The 22,249-nt window shown below is 43.3% G+C and overlaps 1 pseudogene across 1 annotated transcript in view; it reads left to right on the plus strand.

Annotated features, from left to right (window-relative positions):
* The window catches only part of LOC150010321 (small ribosomal subunit protein eS10 pseudogene), a 39,809-nt pseudogene extending 30,612 nt beyond the window's left edge, over nucleotides 1-9,197 (plus strand). The window contains exon 4 of the transcript XR_016511396.1: nucleotides 7,953-9,197. The product of XR_016511396.1 is annotated as a small ribosomal subunit protein eS10 pseudogene (transcript). The remainder of the gene's footprint in view (nucleotides 1-7,952) is intronic.
* Nucleotides 9,198-22,249: the final 13,052 nt, after the last annotated feature.

The following is a 22,249-nucleotide window of genomic DNA, read 5'->3' on the forward strand; positions in this document are numbered from 1 at the left end:
TATTCTTTATGAAATTATTTCACATAATATGAAATTTAAGAATTGGCACTGCTTACTGTTCTTGATTTAAAAAGCAGAGTTGTTGAGTTCCTTTGTTATTTTTCAAGGAAACATAGTCCCTGGATTAAGTTGATTTTTATATCTGACCCTTGCTTGATTTCTTTTTGGGGTCAATAGCCTTTGAAAGAAAAAGTAACCATGCTCCTACCTGAGGAAATGGAAAGATAACAGGAGGCTTGAACAGCCCAAGGCAGGCAGGAAGAAGCGAGCCCAGGGCAGAGAAGAAAGCTGCCCATAGGCCTCGCTTGCCTCCGAGGGGAGGCTGGGCCTGGGGTCTTAGGGGGTAGGTGCCTGGCTGGGAAGGTGTCCTCTGGACTGGCACCTGGCTGGTGATGGCTGTTCTTTCCCAAATCCCAGCACATGTGCCCTCAAGGATGCTCATGTTCATTGACTGCAAAGCTGCTCACATTGTCATACTCAGAACCCAGAGATACACACTAGTTAATACTCATGTGTGTGCACACACATGAGCAACTTTATGAATAATTGATAGCACTTATTAGGCACTTACTGTGTACTGGTACTATTTGATAAAGTGCATTTTATTCATGAGTTCATTTCAATCCTTTTTTAAAAAATCATTTATTTATTTGTTTGTTTATTTTATTTTTAGAGAGAGGGGAAAGGAGAAAGAGAGGGAGAGAAACATCACTCTGTGATTGCCTCTCACTTGCGCCCCCAACTGGGGACCTGATGTACAACCGAGTCATGTGCCCTGACTGGGAATCGAACCAGCGACACTTGTCTCACAGGTCAATGCTCAATCCACTGAGCCCCAGCAGCCAGGGCTTCATTTCAATTCTTACCACAACCTTGTGAGATAGATAATATTATTTTCCCTATTTAATAGATATAGAAACTGAGGCACAGAGAGGCTAACTTGCCCAAGTTGGATTTGAACCCTGTCCATCTGGACCCAGAGTCTACTGCTTTACCCAGGCCCACATCTACTCTTGTGTGACACATGCACACACGCACGCTGACATGCACACACACTTCTGACATGCATGAGCTTTCACATGTACACACAGAACCATGAATGCACATGCAGACAAACACACCTGTGCACACACACACACAGAGCCATGAGTGCACATGCAGACAAACACACCTGTGCACACACACACATTCTGCCACTCACAACGCTGCCAGACCTTTTTGTGTGCAAATGTACTCTGACACACATACTCACTCATTGACCTTCCATGTGCACTCCAGTTGCCCCTCCTGTCACCCTTTCCCTCCTAGGGACAGGTTTTCTTCTGCAGCCAATGACTGAGACCAGGCCTGGCCAGGTGCCCGGGTCAGGATAGGGGCAGGGTGACCACTGACAGGGTGATGGAAAGCAGGGAAGTCACAAATAAGCAAACAGCCCCGCCTGGACACAGCCTTGCAGAGCATTTCCTGAATGTCCAGGGACATGTTTATTTTTTGACAACTGTCCAGAGCCGACCCCAAGTCTTTCCCTTCCCGAATGGCCGTCTTGATGGAGCCGTGGTGCTGTGGGTCTGGCTCACTTGGGGTAGATGTTTACAAATGACTCTCTTCTCTAACTGAGGTTGGGAGGCCCTTGCAGGGTAAGCCCAGTTTACTTTTCAGCCTAATACCCTCTAACCCTGGGTGCCCTGCTGCTGGCTTTCTTACCCCACACCCTCCAGCCACTCCAGCCTCCCTGCTTTTGCTTGAGCTGTCCTTTGCCTGGGATGCCCAGTCCTGTTCTCTAGGTAGATCTTATTCTCCTTCTTGGACCTCACTCACTGAAACCTCCTCCAGGAAGCTGTCTCAGATTCTTTCAAAGTATAAGGAATCTTTTCCTTTGGCACTTAAAAAATTTTAGTTGTGGTAAAATACACATAACTTAAAGTTTACCATCTAAGCCATTTTAAACTGTACAGTTCACTAATGTTAAATAAATACATTCACATTTTGTGCAACTACCACCAGCATTCATTCACAGAACTCTTTTCATCTTGAAAAACTGAAACTCTGTCCCCATTAAACAATAACTTCTATTCTTCCCTCCCCCAAGTTCCTGGCAACCACCTTTTTACTTTCTGTCCCTATGAATTTTACTACTTTAGATATCACATATAAGTGGAATCATACAGTATTTGTCTTTTTATGACTGGCTTATTTCACTTAACATAGTGTCTTCAATGTTCCTCCAGGTTTGAGCATGTGTCAGAATTGTTTTCCTTTTAAAGGTTGAATAATATCCCATTGCATGAACATACATACCATTTTGTTTATTCATTCATACATCAATGGACACCTGGCTTGCTTCCACCTTTTGGCTATTGACTATTGGATTATGCTGCTATAATCATGGGTGTGCAAATATCTCTTTGGCACTTTGTTTTTTAAATATAGCACTTGTTTGTCTATTCATTTGTTGATGGACATTTGGGTTGTTTCCAGGTTTTGGCTATTGCAAATAAAGCTGCCACAAACATTTGTCTGTAAGTCTTCATATGGACCTATGCTTTCATTTCTCTTGGGTAAATATCTGGGAGTGGGCTGGATTATATATTAGGTGTATGTTTACTTTCCCAAAGAGACTGTCAAACTGTTGAAAGAATTTTACATTCTTAGCAGCAGTGTATCTTGCTCCTCTATATTCTCACCAATACTTGGTATAGTCAGTCTTTTTAATTTAACTATTTATTCTAATAGGTGCATACTGGTATCTCATTGTGCTTTAGTTTGCATTTTCCTATTGACTATTATTTGCCTTTGTATATCTTCTTTAGGAAAGTGTATGTTCACATCATTTTGCTGATTCTTTTAATTGGATTGTTTGTTTTCTTATTGATTTTGAGAGTCTTTTATATATTATTTTTAAAAAATTAAAAGTGGTACAAAAATGTTTATTTGAACCAAACTGAAAACATATGCTGGGGAACAAGGTCTCAAATGCTCCTGTATATTCTTGATTCAAATTCTTTCTCAGATATGAGATTTGCACATGTTTCTCCCAATGTATGACTTGTCTTTCTTTCTCTTAACAATATTTTTTGAAGAGTAGAAAAACTTAATTTTGATGAAGTATAATTAATCATTTTTCCTTTATCATGTGTTTGATGTCATATCTAAGAAATTTTTGCCTAATTCAAGGTCACAAAGATTTCTAGAAATTTTGTAGATTTAGGTTTTACATGTAAAGTCTATGATCTATTTTGATCTAAATTTTTGCATATGGTATGGGGTATGGCTTGAAATTCCTCTTTTACATATACACATCCAACTGTTTCAGCATCATTCATTGAAAAGACTATACTTCCTCCACTCAATTGTCTTTGCAAATTTGTTGAAAATTAGTTGTTTGTATGTGTGTGTGTTTCTTACTGTTGCATCAATCTATTTGTTTATCTTGATACCAGTACCACACTATCTCATTAACTGTAGCTTTATAGAGGTCTTAAAATCAGGTAGTATTAGACGTCCAACTTTGTTATGTTTCAAAATTTGTTTGTTTTTTCAGCTTATAGGTAGCTGTTTATTTTTTCTTTTCTTTTTTTGCCTTTTTTTATTGTTGTTCCTTTACAGTTGTCCCAATTTTTCCTCTGTTGCTCCCCCAGCCCTTCCCACCCCCACTCCCACACCCTGTGATTCATGTCCATGTCCATGGGTCATTTATACCTGTTCATTGACTGGACCCTTCCTGTTCTTTGCCTCCTCCCCCCGGTCCCCCCACCCCCACCCCCCGGTCACTGTCAGTCAGTTCCTTATTTCCATGCCTCTGGTTCTATTTTGCTTATTTGTTTGATTTGTTCATCAGATTTCTTTTATAGGTGAGATCATATGGTATTTGTCCCTTGCCACCTGGCTTATTTCACTTAGCATAATACTCTCCAATTCCATCCACACTGTTGCAAAAGGTAGGAGTTCCTTCTTTCTTCCTGCTGCATTGATTCCATTGTGTAAATGTACTACAGTTTTTTGAATCCACTCATTTACTGTTGGGCACTTAGGCTGTTTCAAGTACTTGGCTATTATAAATAATGCTACTATGAACATAGGGATGCATAAGTTCTTCTGAATTGGTGTTTCAGGATTCTTTGGGTATAATCCCAGTAGTGGAATCACTGGATCAAAAGGCAGTTCCATTTTTAGTTTTTTGAGGAAATTCCATACTGTTTTGCATAATGGCTGCACCAGTCTGCATTCCCACCAACAGTGCACTAAGGTTCCCTTTTCTCCAGATCCTCACCAGCACTTGTTTGTTGATTTGTTGATGATGGCCATTCTGATAGGTGTGAGATGGTATCTCATTGTGGCTTTAATTTGCATCTCTCTGGTAGCCAGTGATGTTGAGCATCCTTTCATGTGCCTATGGGACCTCTGTGTGTCCTCCTTGGAGAAGTGTCTGTTCAGGTCCTTTGCCCATTTTTTAATTGGACTGTCTGTCTTCCTGGTGTTGAGTTGTATGAGTTCTTTATATATTTTGGAGATCAAACCCTTGTCTGAGGTATGATTGGCAAATATGTTTTCCCATACGATTGGTCCCTTTTCATTTTGCTGATTTTTTTCTTTAGCTGAGCAGAAACTTTTTAGTTTGATGTAGTCCCATTTGTTTATTTTTTCCTTTGTTTCCTTGCCCTAGAGGATGTATTGGCAAAAATATTGCTGTGTGGGATAGCTGAAATTTTACTGCCTATGTTTTCCTCTAGGATTTTTATTTTATTTTTTAAGAAAAAAGTATTTACTTTTAGAAAGACTGAAAGGAAGGGGAAAGAGAGGAAGAGAAACATCTATGTGTGGTTGCCTCTCACACGTCCCCAACTTGGGACCTGCCTGCAGCCCAGACATGTGCCCTGACTAGGAATCCAATCATCAATCCTCTGGTTCTCAGGCCAGGACCCAATCTACTGAACCACACCAGTCCTCTAGGACTTTTATGGTGGCACAGCTTATGTGTAAGTCTTTTATCCATTTTGAGTTTATTCTGGTGTATGGTGTAAGTTGGTGGTCTAGTTTCATTTTTTTGCATGTACCAGTCCAGTTCTCCCAACACCATTTGTTGAAGAGGCTACATTATGCTTCTGCTCCCTTTGCCAAATATTAATTGACTATAGAGACATGGGTTTACTTCTGGGCTCTCTATTCTGTTCCATTGATCTATGTGTCTGTTCTTATGCTAGTACTAGACTGTTTTGATTACAGTGGCCTTGTAATATAGTTTGACATCAGGTATCGTGATCCCACCTACTTTGTTTTTCTTTCTCAAGATTGCTGAAGCTATTCGGGGTCATTTTTACTTCCATATAAATTTTTGAAATATTTTTTCTAATTCTGTGAAATATGTCATTATTATTTTAATAGGGATTGTGGTCGATCTATTGATTGCTTTGGGTAGTATGGACATTTTAATGATGTTAATTCTTCCAGTCCATGAACATGGTATATGCTTCCATTTATTTGTATCTTCCCTAATTTCTTTCTTCAGTGTTCTGTAGTTTTCCAAGAACAGGTCTTTTACCTCCTTGGTTAATTTTATTCCTAGGTACTTTATTTTTTCTTGTTGCTACAGTAAATGGGATCCCCCCTCCCCCAGTTTCTATCTCTGATATTTCATTCTTGCTGTACAAAAATGTGTTCGATTTCTGAATATTGATTTTGTATCCCACTATTTTGCCGTATTCACTTATTAGGTCAAGTAGTCTTTTGGTGGAGCCTATAGGATATCCTATGTGCACTCTCATGTCATCTGCAAATAATGACAGTTTTATTTCCTTCTTTCTAATCTGCATGCTTTAAAAAAATTTTTTTTTTGTCTGATTACTGTGGCTAGAACTTCCAATACTATGTTAAGTAGGAGTGGTGAAAGCAGGTACCCTTGTCTTATTCCTGATGTTGGGAAAAGCTTTTAGTTTTTGCTTGTTGACTATGATACTGGCTGTAGGTATTTTGTATATGGCCTTTATTATGTTGAGGTATGCTCCCTCTACTCCCACTTTGCTTAGTATTTTTATCTTAAATGGGTGCTGTACTTTATCAAATGCTTTTTCAGCATGTATTGATACAATCATGTGATTTTTGTCTTTCATTTTGTTTATGTGGTGTATTATGTTTGTTGATTTGCTAATATTATACCACCCTTGGATCCCTGGGATGAATCCCACTTGATTGTGGTGTATGATCTTTTTAATGTATTGCTGGATCCATTTGTCAATATTCTGTTGAGGATTTTAGCATCTATAATATGTTCATCAGCGATATTGGCCTGTAGTTTTCTTTTTTTGTGGTGTCTCAACATGGTTTTGGAATGAGGATAATACTGTCCTCATAGAAAGAGTCTGAGAGTCTTCCCTCTTTATGAATTTTTTTGGAATACATTGAGAAAGATAGGAGCTAGCTCTTCCCTAAATGTTTGGTAAATTTTGCCTGTGAAGCCATCCAGTCGAGGGCTTTTGTTTGCCAGGAGTTTTTCAATTACTGCTTCAATTTCACTAGTTGTTAACTCAAAGTTGTTTTTATTGTAAGTCGTATTTCTATGTGAATTTTAGAATCAGCTTGTCAATTTCTACAAAAAAGCCTGCTAGGATTTTGATTAGGATTATTTGAATGCTGTGAATTAATTTGAGAAAGGATATTCTAACCATCTCCTGAGTTGTGAACATGGTATATCTCTCCATTTATTTAGGCCTTCTTTAGTTTCTCTCAGTAATGATTCATAGTTTTCTGTGTACTAGTCTTACACATCTTTTGCCAGATTCATCCCTAAATAGTTAATACTTTTGATATTGTAAAGGATTTTTTAACAAAAATTTAAGCTCTATTAAGATATAATTGACAAATACAATGATAAGATACTGCAAGTATAGATTGTGGTGATTTGATATACATATACATTGTGAAAGGATTCCCCCATGTAGTTAATTAACACATCCATCAACTCACATATACATCTGGGTTGTTTCCTATGTTTTTGTGGTGCAAATATTTAAGTTCTTCTCTCTTAGCAAATTTCAATTATACAATATAGTATTATCAACTATAGTTATGTTATTATACTTTAGATCCTCAGACCTTATTCAGCCTTACAGCTGAAAGTCTGCATCCTTTTACCAACCTCTCCTATTTCTGCTACCCCCAGCCCCTGGCAATAACTTCTCTAACTCTTGTGTTTTATGAGTTTGAATTTTTTTTAGTTTCACATAAAAGTGATACCATACAGTATTTGTCTTTCTCTGTCTGGCTTATTCCACTAAGCAAAATTCCCTCAAGTTATATCTATGTTGCAGATGGCAAGATTTACTTCTTTCTCATGGCTAAATAATATTCTATTGTATGTATACTGTATATCACATTTTCTTTATTCATTTATCTGTTGATGGACATTTAGGTTATTTCCACATCTTGGCTATTGTGAATAATGTTGCAGTGAATATGGGAGTATAGATATTTCTCTCTCACTCTTTTTTTTTTAGATAATGTTTTCATTTCCTTTGGGTATATACCCAGAAGTGGAATTGCTGGGATGATATGTTAGTTCTATGTTTAAAGTTATGAGGAACCTCAATACCATTGTCCATAGTGGCTGCACCAATTTACATTCCTACCAACAGTACACGAATGTTCCCTTCTCTCCCCACCTTTTCCAATGCTTATCTCTTGTCTTTTTGATGACAGTCATTCTAATTTCCATTAGAATTTAAATTGTCTTTAAAATTTTCAATTGTTCATTGCTAGAATATCAAAATACAATTGATTTTTGGAAATTGATCTTGTATGCTGCAACCTTGATAAACTCACATAATTTTAGTAGGATTTTGTAGATGCCAATGGGCTTTCTACATAGATGACAATATCAAGTGCAAATAAAGATGAAGTGTTTCTTGTTTTCCAATCCGGATGACTTTTTAAAACTCTTTTCTTGCCTTGCTTTCCAGCTCTGGCCTCAGATGGAGCAGCCTTTGGCAATGCTGATGTCCAAGAAGAACCAATTGCCATTTATAAACTCCTTTTTAAGGAGAGAGTGATGGTGGCAAAGAAGGATGGGCACATGCCTAAACACCCCCAGCTGGCAGACAAGAATATGCCTAATCTCTACATCATGAAACCATGCAGTACCTAGGTCATGAGGTTATGTGAACAAACAGTTTGCCTGGAGACATTTCTACTAGTACCTTAGTAATGAGGGCATCCAGTATCTCTGTGATTACCTCCACCTGCACCTTTAGCTCATGCCTGCCACTTTCTACCTCAGCTGACCTGAGCCTGGCAGGCCAAGGACCAAAGGGTCTGCAGGGCAAGAGACCTGCAAGATTCACACCGACTGAGGGCTGTGCCCCCCAGTGCCTACAAGGAAGCTGAGGCTGGGACTGGGTCACAAACTGAATTCCAGTTTAGAGGCAGATTTGGTTGTGGACATCGTCAATCACCCCAGTAAAGTTTTGGAGGGATTATTTTGTGTTGAATAAACTTGTGATCAGACTTCCAGCCAAGATGGAGGTGTAAATAGACATGCTGTGTCTCCCTCCACAACTAAGAAGGAATACAAATACCTCAAAACTAGAAACAACCAGAAGTTCCAGAAAATCAAACTGCATGGAAGTCCAGCACCAAAGATAAAAAGAAGAAATACTCATCCAGACAGGTAAGAGGGGCAGAGCCAGGGTGGAGAGGATGCAGTGTCATAGTGGCAGCAGTGGCAGTGGCAGCAGCAGTGGCAGGCCAGCAGAAAGCACAGTCCCACATTTTAAAAAGTCAGGAGGGACACCTGGGGAGCATTCCCAGCTCCTCACTGGACCTAGCAGCTCACAGTCCTAGCACCAGGGAAAATCAAGCCTCATTGCTTCTGACTGTGCACATCAGAAGGGGTTGGGGTGGAGGCAGAAACTGCTGGTATCAGCAGAGTCTGCTCGTTTAAAGGACCTGCACAGTCCTAGAACATCCACAGACCCACCCACTCTGGGGATGACGGCCAGGGCAGTAGCTAGAGGGGTGCCGGTCCAGTGTGTAAGTGGGAGAGGTATCTGGAAAAGGGGTGAGTGCTGGGCAGGTGACATTGTCCCCTCTCATACCCCTCCCCCACATACAACACCACAACGTGGTGAAACAGGTCACCCTGTACTGATGAATCCCTAAGGCTCCACCCCTTATAATGTAACAGGAGCAACAGCTCTACCTGGGATACAGAGTCAAAGAAACACAGGAGCCTGTCAGAATGAGGAGACAGAGAAGTATGACCCAAAAGGGGGAATGGATCAAGGTTCCAGTGGGAGAACTAAGTGACAAGGAGATAGGCAACCTAACAGATGAGACAGACAACCTAACAGATGAAGAATTCAAAACACTGGTGATAAAGATGCTCACAGGTTTGACAGATATGCTTGAGTATGGCAAACTCATAAGAAAAGAAGTGAAGGCTATGGTAAGTGAAATGAAGAAAAACCCACACAAAACCAATGGTGAAGGGAAGAAAACCAGGGTTCAAATCAATTATTTGGAACATAAGGGAGAAAAAAACAGCCAACCAGTACAGAATGAAGAAGCAAGAATTGAAAAAAATGAGGAAAACTTCCCAAATTTTGTGAAGGAGATAAGACATACAGGTCTGGGAAACACAAAGGGTCCCGGGTGAGCTGGACCCAGAGGGGACCACACCAGGACGCATCATGATTGAGATGCCAAAGGTGAAAGATAAAGACAGAGTCCTGGGGGCAGCTAGAGAGAGGGGAAGAGTTGCCTACAGGGGGATGTCTATAGGACTGTCAGCTGATTTCTCAGAGGACACTTTGGAGGCAGGAGGGGACTGGCAAGTAGTATTCAATGTGATGAAAAGCAACCTGCAACCAGGATTACTCTATCCAGCAAAGCTATCATTTAGAATGGAAGGGCAGATGAAGTACTTCCCAGACAAGGTAAAGCTAAAGGAGTTCATAATCACCAAGCCATTATTATATGAAATGTCAAAGGGACTTACTTAAGAAAAAGAAGATCAGAATTATGAACACTAAAATGACAACAAACTCACAACTATCAACAACTGAATCTAAAAAATAAAAACAAAATCCAACTAAGCACAGAATAGGAACAGAATCATAGGTATGAGGATCATTTGTAGGGTTATCAGCTAGGATGGGGGAGGGGGAGAAATGGGGAAATGGTTCAGGGACTAAGAAGCATAATCAGTTGGTACAAAACAGACAGGGGGATGTTAAGAATAATATAGGAAAAGGTGAAGCCAATGAACTTTTGTGCATGTCCCATGGACATGAACTAAGGGGAATGGGATTGCTGGAAGGAATGGGCATACTGGGCAGAGGGGAGCAAATGGGAAAAAAACTGAAACTACTGTAACAACATAATCAATAAAATATACTTAAAAAAACTTGTGATCAGAATAATTAAAAAAATATTTTCTTGCCTTTTTGAATTGTCTAGAACCTCTAGTACAACTTCGAAAAGGAGTACCACCACTGCATTCCTGATCTTAAGGAAAAAGCATTCAGTCTCTCAACATTAAATATAATGCCAGCTGTGAATTTTCTATAGTGCCCTTTATCAGGTCAAGGACATTTCGTTGTACTTCCAGATTCTTGAGAATTTTCATCCTGAATTGGTATTGGATTTTGTTAGATTCTTTTTCTGCATCTATTGAGATAATCAGCTTGCTTTTATCTTCTTCATTAATTAATTTTTGGGTGTTAAATCAACCTTGCATCCTTTGGAAAAAGCCTACGTGGTCATAATGTATAACTCTTAATATATTGTTGGGTTCAGTTTTCTAAAAAATTTGAAAGAATCTTGTTAAGGTTCATGGTGGATACTGGTCAGCAGTTTTCTTTCTTCCTCCTTCTTCTTTTCTTCCTCGTTTTCTTTCTTTCTCTCTCTCTCTCTCTCTCTCTCTCTCTCTCTCTCTCTCTCTCTCTCTCTCTCTCTCTCTCTCTCTCTCTCTCTCTCTCTCTCTCTCTCTCTCTCTCTCTCTCTCTCTCTCTCTCTCTCTCTCTCTCTCTTTCTTTCTTTCTGTAATGTCTTTGTCTAGTTTTGGAAGAGTGATGCTAGGCTAGCCTCATAGAATGAGTTCAGAAGTAGTCTCTCCTCTTCAGTTTACTGGAATAGTATGTAGAGTTGAGGTTACTTCTTACTTAAATGTTTGCTAGAATTCACCAGTGAAGTCATCTTGGGATGATAAGGTTTATAACAACAAATACAATTTCTATAATACGAATATTCAGGATATTTATTTCTTCTTGAGTGAGCTTTAGCAGTTTGATGAAAAAATTTGGGCATTATTTCTTCTTTCTTTTGGGAATTCTAGTCATATATTTGTGTGTGTGTGTGCCTGTCTCTTGATAATATATAATATATATTATACATATATATACATATATATATATGTATATATTATTTATTAGGCTGCTTGAGTTGTCCTGTAGTTCACTAATGATATACTCTATTTTGTTTCTTTAGAAGTTGATATGGTTTTTAAAAATGTCTTATGTTTCTGTTGTGTTTGCTCTTCTAGCTTTTTGAAAATATCAATGCAACTGTAATAACTGGTTTAATGTTCTTGTTTTCTAATTCTAATATCTGTATGAGTTCTAGGTTTTTATTTATTGATCTTTCTCCTCCTTATGGGTTGCACTTTTCTACTTCTTAGCATGGATGGTAATTTTTAAAAAAGATTTTGTTTATTTTTAGAGAGAGGGAAAAGGAGGGAGAAAGAGAGAGAGCAGAACATCAAATCAATCACTTACCTCTTGCACACCCCCAACTGGAGACCTGGCTTGCAATGCAGGCATGTGCCCTGATTGGGAATTGAACTGGCAGCCTTTCATTTCACAGGTTGGTGCTCAGTCCACTGAGCCACACCAGCCAGGATGCATGGGTGGTAATTTTTAATGGATGCCAGACAGTTTGAATTTTACTTAGCTGGATATGTTGTATTCTTATAAATATTTTTGAGTTTTGTTCTGGATGCCATCAAGTTACTTGAAGTAGTTCGATCCTTTTGGGTCTTGCTTTTAAGATTTTTCTAGGTGGCACCAGGGTAATGTTAGTCTAAAGCTAATTTTGCCCCACTATTGAGGTAAGACCCTTCTAAGTATTCTACCAGCCAAGGGAAAAACGGGGGTTTCCATTTCGGCTGGTATTCTTGACCCTATAATCTTTTCTGGTCATTCTTCCCCTGGCCTCAGGTAGCATTCTCATTCACCATGCACTGGTCTGTACTTTGCTGAATATTTGAGGGGGCTGCGCATCTCTGTAGTTATCTCTTGTGCAACTCTCTCCTCTCCAGGACTCTACCCTGCAAATGCCAGATGCCTTGATTTCCTCAGAGGCCATCTTGGCTCCTTCTCCTTAACTCATCTCCTTAGTTAATCTCTGCCTGGGATTCCTTCTCCTTTTGCTGCATCCTGGAAACTCTCAGGGCAGCAAGTTGGGGAAAGTGTATGGCTCACGTTGTTGGTTTCCCATATCTGTTGCTTGATGTTCAGTGTCTCAAAAATCGTCTTATATACTTTATACTATTTTTAGTTGCTTCAGGTGGGAGGATAAATCCAGTCCCTGTTATTATATCTTAGCTGGAAGTGAAAGGCGCTAAGTGCTATTTTGTTTCCAGTGATAGTGCCATTAAACTGGGAGGCTAGCAGTTCTGAAAGAAACTGAGGTGCCTTATGGGGTTGACTGGAAGAAGAAGGGTCAGTTTATATGAAAGAGTGTGCTTCTCTGTGCCCATTGCTGTGTATCTGGTCTCCCTGCATGCACATCGGTCTGCAGATCTGTCTGTCTGCAGGTCTGTCTGCATGTGTGTCTGCAGGTCTGAATGCATTCTACTGGAGTTTGGGAAGCTGCCTGTGGCTGCCCCTGGAACAGGGTGCTTTCTTCTGTCTGCTCAGGTGAAAGTCCAGGCTGCTCATATAGTCATGCTGCCAAATTTCTAGACGTCCCATGCCAGAGTCCATCAGGCCTGAGATGGCCTACGGATAAGCTGCAGATGAGCCAAGCAGACATTTGCTTTTGCAGTTCTGGCTTGGAAAACAGGATGGGAACAGACAGGATTTTCTCTCTGGAGTCTGCTGGGGCTGCCACTCCTTTCCCTTCCACAGCAATCCCATGGGCCCCAGGCCGACCCTTTGGTGGTTCCTGGCGTAAGTGCTGGTCTCCCTGGTCATAGGAGGGATCTGGTTGTTGCTATCAGCCCAGCTCAGGTCTTGGAGGAGTATGACCTAGTTCTGCACAATGGATTTTTCCATGGGCCTCCAGGAGAGCCAATGCCAAAATAATACTTACAGAAGATTCAGACTTTACCAGAACTTTCTCCTTTCCTTTTTTTGTTCCTGCCACCTATGTCATGGAGTGGACAAGGGTTGACATTGTCCAAGCCACCTCTAGCATTCAGCTTATTCTGGGCTAATTTTTCAAGGGTGGACAATAGCACATAAAGCTATCTGTATAATAAGTAGCAAATTTACCACGATAGAGTAGAAGGAAAATGTATTTCTTTAATCCAATTAAGTTTGGTTCAAGGTCCCACTTGCCAAGGTAGATAATCAGCCCAAGAATTCTAGAATTTATGGAGTCCACAAAAAGGGGGGAGGATTTAATCCAATTAAGTAAATTGAGTGTATGTATCCCTAATGACCCATCAGTTCAGCCACCTGGAAATCTATATTCCAGGGAAATTTTCTCACATGTCCATAAGGAGACATGTCCATGTTCACTGTGGCATTATATATGATGGTGTGGAGTTGGAGACAATCTGGCTGACTCCTGACTAAGGTAGGATGAGAACCAGGTGCAGGAAAGACCTTATGGCACAGTGTCTCTTAATCCATGATGGTTCTTGTTTGAACTCTTTTTGTGAATGATGAGCATCTCAGAGCGATGTGTTATGTTGCTGGGAAGCTCAGATTGTGCCAGAATTACTTTTACCTGCAGATGATGGCAGCAAACTTGGTATCTTGGGGATGTGGTATGTATTTGGGAGAAATAGTGTGTATTCATTCTTTAATTCATAAAAAAGTTATTGGGCACTGCCTCTGCTAGGTTTTAGAGGTGCAGGGGTCTCAAAACCTAGTAGGGGGAACAGAGATAGAGGAACAAATAAACAGGTTATCAGATTGATAATTCTGGCAATAAAGAAAAAGAACAGCATTTGCATGCTCTGATTAAGGTTCAAGGGGGAGAGAGAGAGAAAGGAAGGTCCCTCTGAAAAAGGAACATTGAAATGAAATGAGTAGAACTAGGCAGGGGAAGGAGAGGGGCAGAGTGTTCCAGATGAAGTAAGGCAGGCACAAGGTTCATGAGACAGGCAATAGCTTGGCCCCTTTAAAGAATTGCTCTGGCTGGCTGGAGCGAGACGCATGAGCTGGAGTGAGCAGAGGAGATGAGCCTGGGACAGAGGAGGGCTGGGGACCTGCAGAGCCAACTGCCTGATTACGGTGACCACATAATTTATCATCCCAGACTAGGGCACATTTGAGACTGAAAAGGGTGCTACTAATAATAATGTTGGAATAACAGGTCACCCTACTTGTAGGTTAAGGCAAAAAGTTTCAGTTTTATTCTCAAGGATATGAGAAGTCACTGAGGTCTTGAGGAAAGGAAGATGTGACCTGATTTGCCCCTGGAGGGCCTGAGGTAGGACCATAGCACTCAGAAAACTCCCAGTGTGCTTCCTGTCCTTATGGAGAAGCCTCTTGACAAAGTTTTGGGGAGTGTTAGAAATCTGGAGTGGGAGAAGCATCCAGGAGCCCAGAACTGGCCAGTGGAGTCCTGTGGGATGGGCAGTGAGCTGGTGGTTACCGTTGCTCTGCAGAAACCATCCCGCTGCCACCTGTCTCCCACCTGCTCCTGACAGCTGCCCTTCCCAGAAGGTAAATCTGCCACCAGTTGAAGAGAAAGGAGACAGTGATGAGAGCTGTCCCATGCATGTCACAGACTGATGTGGGGGGATGCCCCATTCTGCCCCAGTTGCAAGGAGAGCAGGAAGGGAACAGCCCTCTTATAATGACCTAGATCAATCTGACTGTCAAAGATTTTATAAAGCACAAGTGTGAGATGTAGGAATAAGGTGACAAGGCTCTTATTTTGGTGTCACTGGTCTTCAGCACACTGGTCTCCATCTTCCTGTGGGAGTTACCCTCTCCTTTTACTCACTCAGTACATAGTCTGCCCCAGAGGGCAGAACACAAACTCCCTACACCAGGGAGCTTGGAGTGGGAAAAAACCAGCGAAGATGGTAGCTTAGGAAGGAACCAAATTTTCAAAACTCCCTGAAGCTGTCTGGGCACATACTCAGCAAATTAGTCTTTTTCCAGGTGGGACCCAGGTATCTTCCTTGAGAGTAAGAGGCAGCCAACGGTGGGACTGGGTGTGGCGGGCACTGCCCTTTATACACCTAAGAGCCATTTCCTCTCCTCCTCTGTTCACAATGTGATTTGTGCAATTAGTACCTGGAGGATCCTGATCTTTAGGAAGTGGGGACCCAGGGCCATCTTCCAGACCCAAGAGTTAAATCGTGATTGGTTTAAATGACTCACGGTAACTCATTACCTTGGTCAGTGATTGGTCTAGATGGGGGAGAAGGTGGGGATATGAGATCCAGCTCTGGCTAATGAGATGCAAAGGGAAGTCTTCCGGGAAGGGCTGTTCTTCCTAAATAAAAAAAGAAGGCTTGGCTGGAGAATTCCTTTTCTCTCTTGTCTCTAATCCCTTTTTCCTCCCTGGACTGACAACATGATGCTTGGTGGTATAGCAGTCACTCTGTAACCAGAATGCAAGAAGCTAGAATGTAAGGATGATGGTGTGGGAAGATAGAAAGAGTCTGGATTCTTGAAGTCATCCTTGAGTTCCAGTAGTCCTGGACGACCTGCCTCTGGCCTTTTTGTTATGTGAGACAAATAACCTGTAGAGTCTAAGCTGCCATAGCCAGGCATTCTATAATGCGCAGCCAAAGTCTGGCCTTTCTGGCCTTGACTTCCACCCCCATAATGCATCTGAGGCTTCCAGATTGGGGAAACCCTGCCCCCACCTTTAAAGGAGGAATTAAATGGCACAAAGAAGTGAGGGGCTCCCAAAGTCATGAACCCCAGCTTTGCCTCTTACTGCCTCAGTGGGTCTTTGTTGCCATGTCTGCACAATGGGGGCATTAAATAGCACTTGGTTCAGAGTTGTTGGGAAGGCAATGAGAGAATGAATGGGATACTGAGAAATAAAGAAGTAGATCCAGGAAATCACTGGATGTAAAGTAGCTGTCCAATAAGAGGCAGCCCCTTCCCTCTCTGGGAGTCACATGGACCACCCCTCCAACCCTGGCTGCAGGTCACACACATTTGTGTGCATGTCACCCTTATTGCCAGGAGAAGATTTTGCATTATGGAACCTTGAGTTTTAAATGAAGCGTCAAGTGTAATTTGGCAACACTAAGAATTAATTATGTGATTGCCCTTTGAAAAGCCAGGGAGCTCAGTTTTGGTTGTGAAATTGGTGTCTGCCCACAGGGGAGGGGACCAGTCCTTCACCCAGCAAAGTGTTAAGGGGACAGGGACGGTGCTCTGCATGGTCAGCACCTTTCTCACCTCAGACCCACAGAAGTGGGGCTCCTTGAGGAGTGACCAAGAGTTGGGGCTGAGAGGCAGAGAAGAAAGTAGTTATAGGAGTGTCCCCTCTGTCACAGCTGCCCCTTGCTGACTACCTCTGTCCTCCATGGCTTGTGCACTCCATCTGTCAGCTGCAGACACACATGTGGCTGCTGTCAGTCCTTCCCCTTTAAGGGAAGGGAAACATTTCCTGAAAGGATGGCGGGGGGAAGAGGGGGACAGGCAGCCAGAAGGGAGGCCACATTTGTCTCGATGACAAACCAAGGACAAAAGCTCAGTCTGGAGCATTCCGGGAGGGGCCTGCCTCCTCCTGAGGATGCAGAGAATCGTCCTCCCCTGGCTTGGGCTGGGGCGGAGGATGCTTTCAGCGGGGAGCCAGTGTGCAGGGAGTGAGCAGCTGTGCCTGGACATCCAGGCCCCACCCAAGTCAACAGCCCCCGCCCCCACCGGGCCTCCCCTCTCCAAGGAGTCTGGGTTTAATTTTCTGGTCAGTGAGAAAAGGAGGAGGAAGAGGACGAGGAGGAGGAGAAGAAAGGAGTGAGCTGAAGTTCTAATGCAGTCGGCTGGGATCTGTCACTCAGCACACAGCCCGCTGACGACTCAGGGCAGCCCCAGCTGTAAGCAGCCCATGATTTATGGACACTGAGTGAACTCCTGCGGCAGAAACCAGCCTTGAGATCAGAGCAGCAATAGGGCCCTTTTTTTGGCAGGAGACAGGGCCTGCATTTTTCTCATTCATGCCAAACTGCTTTGCACGGCAATTAGCTCTGTCCTCATTTAGTCTCCAGTCCCAAAGGGTAATGAAAGTCATATATCATCTTCAAGACTGCTAATTATTGAGCTCGCTTACAGGTAGGCTTTGTAACTGTGAGAAGGGCCTGTCGGCCCAATATTTATTACTCTTCCAATAAGTAAGCAGAGGGAGGGGCGGGAGAGGGGGAACAGGGAGGGAGGGAAAGAAGGGGGGAAAAACAACTTTCTGGAGAGAACGCCCAACCCCAGCCCTGGGATCTCTGACATACTCTCTGCAAATGTGCTCATCAGAGGAGAAACATCTTTATTCCACAGAGCCATTTTTCATGCCCTAACAAACCGGTCTGGGAGAGTGGAGCATGGTGAGGAGAGGCCCCTGGCGGGGGTGGGCTGGTATCTACTTTGGAGGGTGTGGAGGGGGACTTAGGGGGGCAGTGGGAAGGAGAGCATAGGGAGAGAGCACAGTAGAAAAGGAAGACGATCAAATCCCCCTGCCTGCCCCCAGGTCTAGAACATTCCACCTACCTCCTTCTTGGGCCTGCTGGCTTCATGGTGGAGGTGATAGTTTGGACCGGGCCTGAAATTAGCTGTGTCTGTCACTTCAGGGAGTGCGGTGTATAAGGATAATGCTGGAAAGGTTTTCCTCTGAGCCTTTTGCTTTATTCGGTTGTCCTGCCACTAAGCAGACCTGCTGTCTGGATTGTAATCTACACCAGCAGATTTCCATAGGTGTGGTTGACTAAGGGGGAGGTAGGCTCTTACTTCCATTTCAACGAACTTAAAAACATAATGACTTTTTAGAAAAACTAGGCATAAACATTAGCCAGGGTTACTTATGGTTATTTTAAAATAGAGGATATGTTTAAAACAAGAGCTAAAGAAATACAAATATTTAAGTACTGTTAGATGCCATACTCAACTTGAAACCAATATTTATGAGTGTGTACTCAATAAATGTGTTAAGCACTGTTCTGCAAGTGGGGATATAGCAGAGGTCAACATGGACAAGTCCTTGTCCTCATGGAGCTTCTAGTCCAGCAGTCAATCACTATTTATTGATCCTGGTTAGTTTTCCACCCTGACATACATAATAATAACAGCTGACTACCCTGACTTGAGTTATAAACACAGCTGGCATCTGCTTAGTGTTTATCATGGGCGAGGAATTGCACTGAGAGCTTTGTGTGCACATTTCTCAATGAATCCTCACAATTCCTATGAGGGTTGTCCTGGTGTCATTCCCATTTCATAGGTAGGTTAAGTAACATGTCCAAGGTCACACAGCTAATTAGGCATGGAGCCATGACATCTGGCTTCAGAAGCCATTCTCTAAACCATGACACCATATTTTTCTCAATTCACTCTAAACCATTAAAACTTCTAGTTAATGACATTGGTGAATTGGTCTGTTTTGACATCAAAAGTCATCATAAACAGATTTATCTTTTCTAACATCAGCAACCCTCCCACTCTAAGCCCTCATGGATGGTGGACTCATTGATTTCAAACTCAGTTGGAGGAAGACTATTAGATTGCTTTCCAAGTAGCACCAGCTTTCTCTCCCTTGACTATGGGAGGGGCAGTGGTCTGCTGGCCTGTCCCCAACTCCATCTAGGGTAGTATGTTGAAAGCTTAAAACGGACCATAGTGGGAATATTTACACTTTGGAAAATGGCAAATGCTACAAGTCAGGTTTTTTGCTGGTTTGTTTATTTCCTGAGGAGCTTCCTATTAAACATTTATTAGCATATTACTGGGGCAGACTCTGACTCCAAAAAACCTCCGCTGCCTTGCGGCATACCTCTTCAGGGGAAAGGCTAAGGGAGTAAACCCCGACAGAAAATCCGGAGCCGGAGTCCCTAAGGCGGTTTACCGTTGTAGTCAACACCGGCAACTCCTGCGGCGCACCTGAAGCCAAGCTGTATTGACTCCGTCTTTCCCTTGGACCCTTCAGCTGCGAAGAGAGGGGGGGTCTACTGCATGGGCAACAGCAGACCCTCCATATTACCCTGCCCAGGCTCTGTAGCTTCAGCGTCATCGCAAGATGTCGATTCAACACGGGAGGAGACAGATACCGTGTCACTCCCGAGTCGGACTGCACAACCATTCTCGGCGGTGCAGATAGACTCTTAAGAAGCTACACCATCGTCTCTCGAGACGGACGGCTGCCGACGACGACTGGGGCAGACCCAAGGGAATGGGGTAGCTCACAGTAACATCATGGTAATTTCTTTTCATCCCAGGGAAGTAAAGAGAGCACTGGAGAGGGAGTCTAGGGACCTGAGTTCTAGACCTGGCTTTGCTGCCGAGGGATCAGCTTTTTGTCTTCATTTGCATCAGGTGGCCACTTTGGTGCCATCATAGCCACTGTTAGGTATAAAATTACTTTCATAAAGAGTCTAGAGCCACAAAACAAAGCTTAGTTGAATTTAATTATCTTTTCACTCACAAACATAAGGCAGTTCCACCATATGTATGTATAATGGGCTAAGGTTGTGCATATATGTGCAAAACACATGTGGCTTCATGATTTGCACAGGACATAGAGGACATTCTTTCTGCTTGCTCTTTCATTCTTCACCATTTTGCTGCTAGACAGGACTGGAAAGCTACCTCTTCCCATCTCTGTGACGTTAGATGAGTGGCTTTGCTTCTCTGTGCCCCAGTTTCCTCCTCGGTGAAATGGGCATAGTCAATAGTGTCTATTCGTAGGATGCTGTGAGGATTAATGATAATACACATTGAATGCTGGGCGCTGATGTATTACATAGGAAGTGTCCTCTCCCTCCTCAGTGTTGCTGCCTTTTCTTCCCTCTATTGTTTCTTACTTCTGGAGAAATGTGCCCTGTACCCACCTCCCCTGTGCAGGAGACAGGGCTGAGACAGAGGGGCTGCCCTCACCTCCTTCCCAGCTGGAGCCTCCCAACCTCCAGCAGGCATGCAGATCTTTTTGTGTTCCTTAAGTTTCTGTCACTGAGAGGGAGGTGTGACCCTGGAGTGCCATGCTCCCAGGTGTGAAGACTCCAGTTGTAGAGGTGTGATCCTGGACTCTGTGGTTGGGTCAGCAGGGAGAACACCAAACAAGCTGTGGAACTCCCCAGTTCACTCACCTTAAGCCAGTCTGCCTTCTGCTCATGTGGTTAAGAAATGCGCTTCTACATGGCCAGCCTCTGGTTCTTGTGCGAGGCGGTCTGATCCTCTCCTAGTGCATCTGGTGGTGACTGTCTGTGGGATGGATGCCACCTGCCTGCTCCCTCCCATGCTCCTGCTCCCTGGCCCTGGCTCTGGGAGCTTCTGGTTGACTACTATCATGCCTCTTCCTGCTCCAGGTGACTCCCCCTGCCCACCCCAGTCTCTGAACATGTGCACAGATATTCTTGTTTTCCATTTTTCATCTGTTCCTGTCCCCTGATCCTGTAGGACAGATCTAACAGCTTAGATGCATGCCCTGCTCCCCTCATCCTCTCTCCTGACCACCCCCTCTGACCTCTCCAGTCCACCCTGCAACCCACCTCCCATTCCTCCCCATCTGGGCTTGTTTCTGTTTACTTTCTCAGTTTCCTACCATCCCATCCCCACTTACCAGGGTTTTGCCTGTGACCATTCTCTGGACCTTTGACTTAAGGCTTCCTGAGAGTAGGTTGGATGTACTGAGCCTTGAGCAGGGCAGCAACGAGTGGAACAGCCCTCTAACGAAGTTAGGACTAAAGGCTTTGTCCCTGAGCTCTGCAGCTATCTGTGGTGACAGCATCCTCTCTGCCCAACTTCTCCTCACAGAAGGGACATGGTTGCTAAAGCTGTAGCCTCACATCCAAGCCCATGGAGGAGTCTAGTTTAAAAATCCTGGAAAGACTGGATTGTCCAAGGCTGGGACACATGCTCAGTCCTGGATGCATCACTGTGCTGAACAGATGGGGTCCTGGGAGGGGCCAGCCATAGGCCGCCTGCCTGCTCTTGTGCACAGTTAGACAAGGTATTGTCCAGAAGAAGGGAGATGTGACTCCACCGCAAGAAAGCATGACTCCACTGCAGGTAGAGAAGGTCACCGGGCATTCCAGCACTTGCAGCATGTGCAAGCAAAGCCATAGGCAGCACTAGGTTCAGACACAGATGATGCTGCCCCAGTGGATATTTTTCTAAAGAGAGCCACAGCCATGTTTGGAGCTAGAGTATAACCTTTTTATTTTTGTTTTTTTTCCAGTAAACTAGGAATTCAGAAATTTGCCCAAGGTTCCATTGGGTGGCTCCAGCTGAGGTTGGGTGGGAGAGAAACGGAGAGAATAGATGGAGTGTGTCTATGCCTGGAACTCAGAAATGCAAGATGCTTTTGGGAGCTGGGCTGCAGGAGAGACCTGTGGCATTTGGCTCCATATTCAGGGCCTTTACCATGCCTTTCTCTATCACTGGAGAAAACCCCTTGAACTGTTGATTTCCAAACAGTGGTGCTAGCATATCTGTCTCCTTCCCAAAGGTCTCAGCAGGAAGGGTGGGGGTAGTCAGCCAGGAGCTGAATCTTGCCTTTCATGTTGTGGGCTCTCCCTGCCTCTGTGTTGTGGGCTGTCCCTGCCTCGTTAGTCACAGACATTGTGGACACTCAGACATGCCACCTCCTGCACTCTCTTGGCCCGCAGAGCCCCAGCCTGCTCCACAAATCCTGGCATGTAAGCCTGGGGACAGCCTAGGATAAAGGAGTGACTCAAGGCATATGGTAATATAGAATGCTTGCCCAGAAGAAATTGGGTCAGAATAAAGAGCAGGAAGTTCATTTAAATTTTGAACTCATGGTGGAGGTCTAAGTAAATATTTTTTCCTAAACTTTGCTGTCCTAGGGCTCTGAAAAGAGGTCATGAGCAGAGGGCCCTGTGAGGTGGGACTTCCTTGTG

This window comes from Furipterus horrens, unplaced genomic scaffold (assembly GCF_987537825.1).
Source record: "Furipterus horrens unplaced genomic scaffold, mFurHor1.1.pri manual_scaffold_5, whole genome shotgun sequence".
Classification (NCBI taxonomy): domain Eukaryota; kingdom Metazoa; phylum Chordata; class Mammalia; order Chiroptera; family Furipteridae; genus Furipterus; species Furipterus horrens.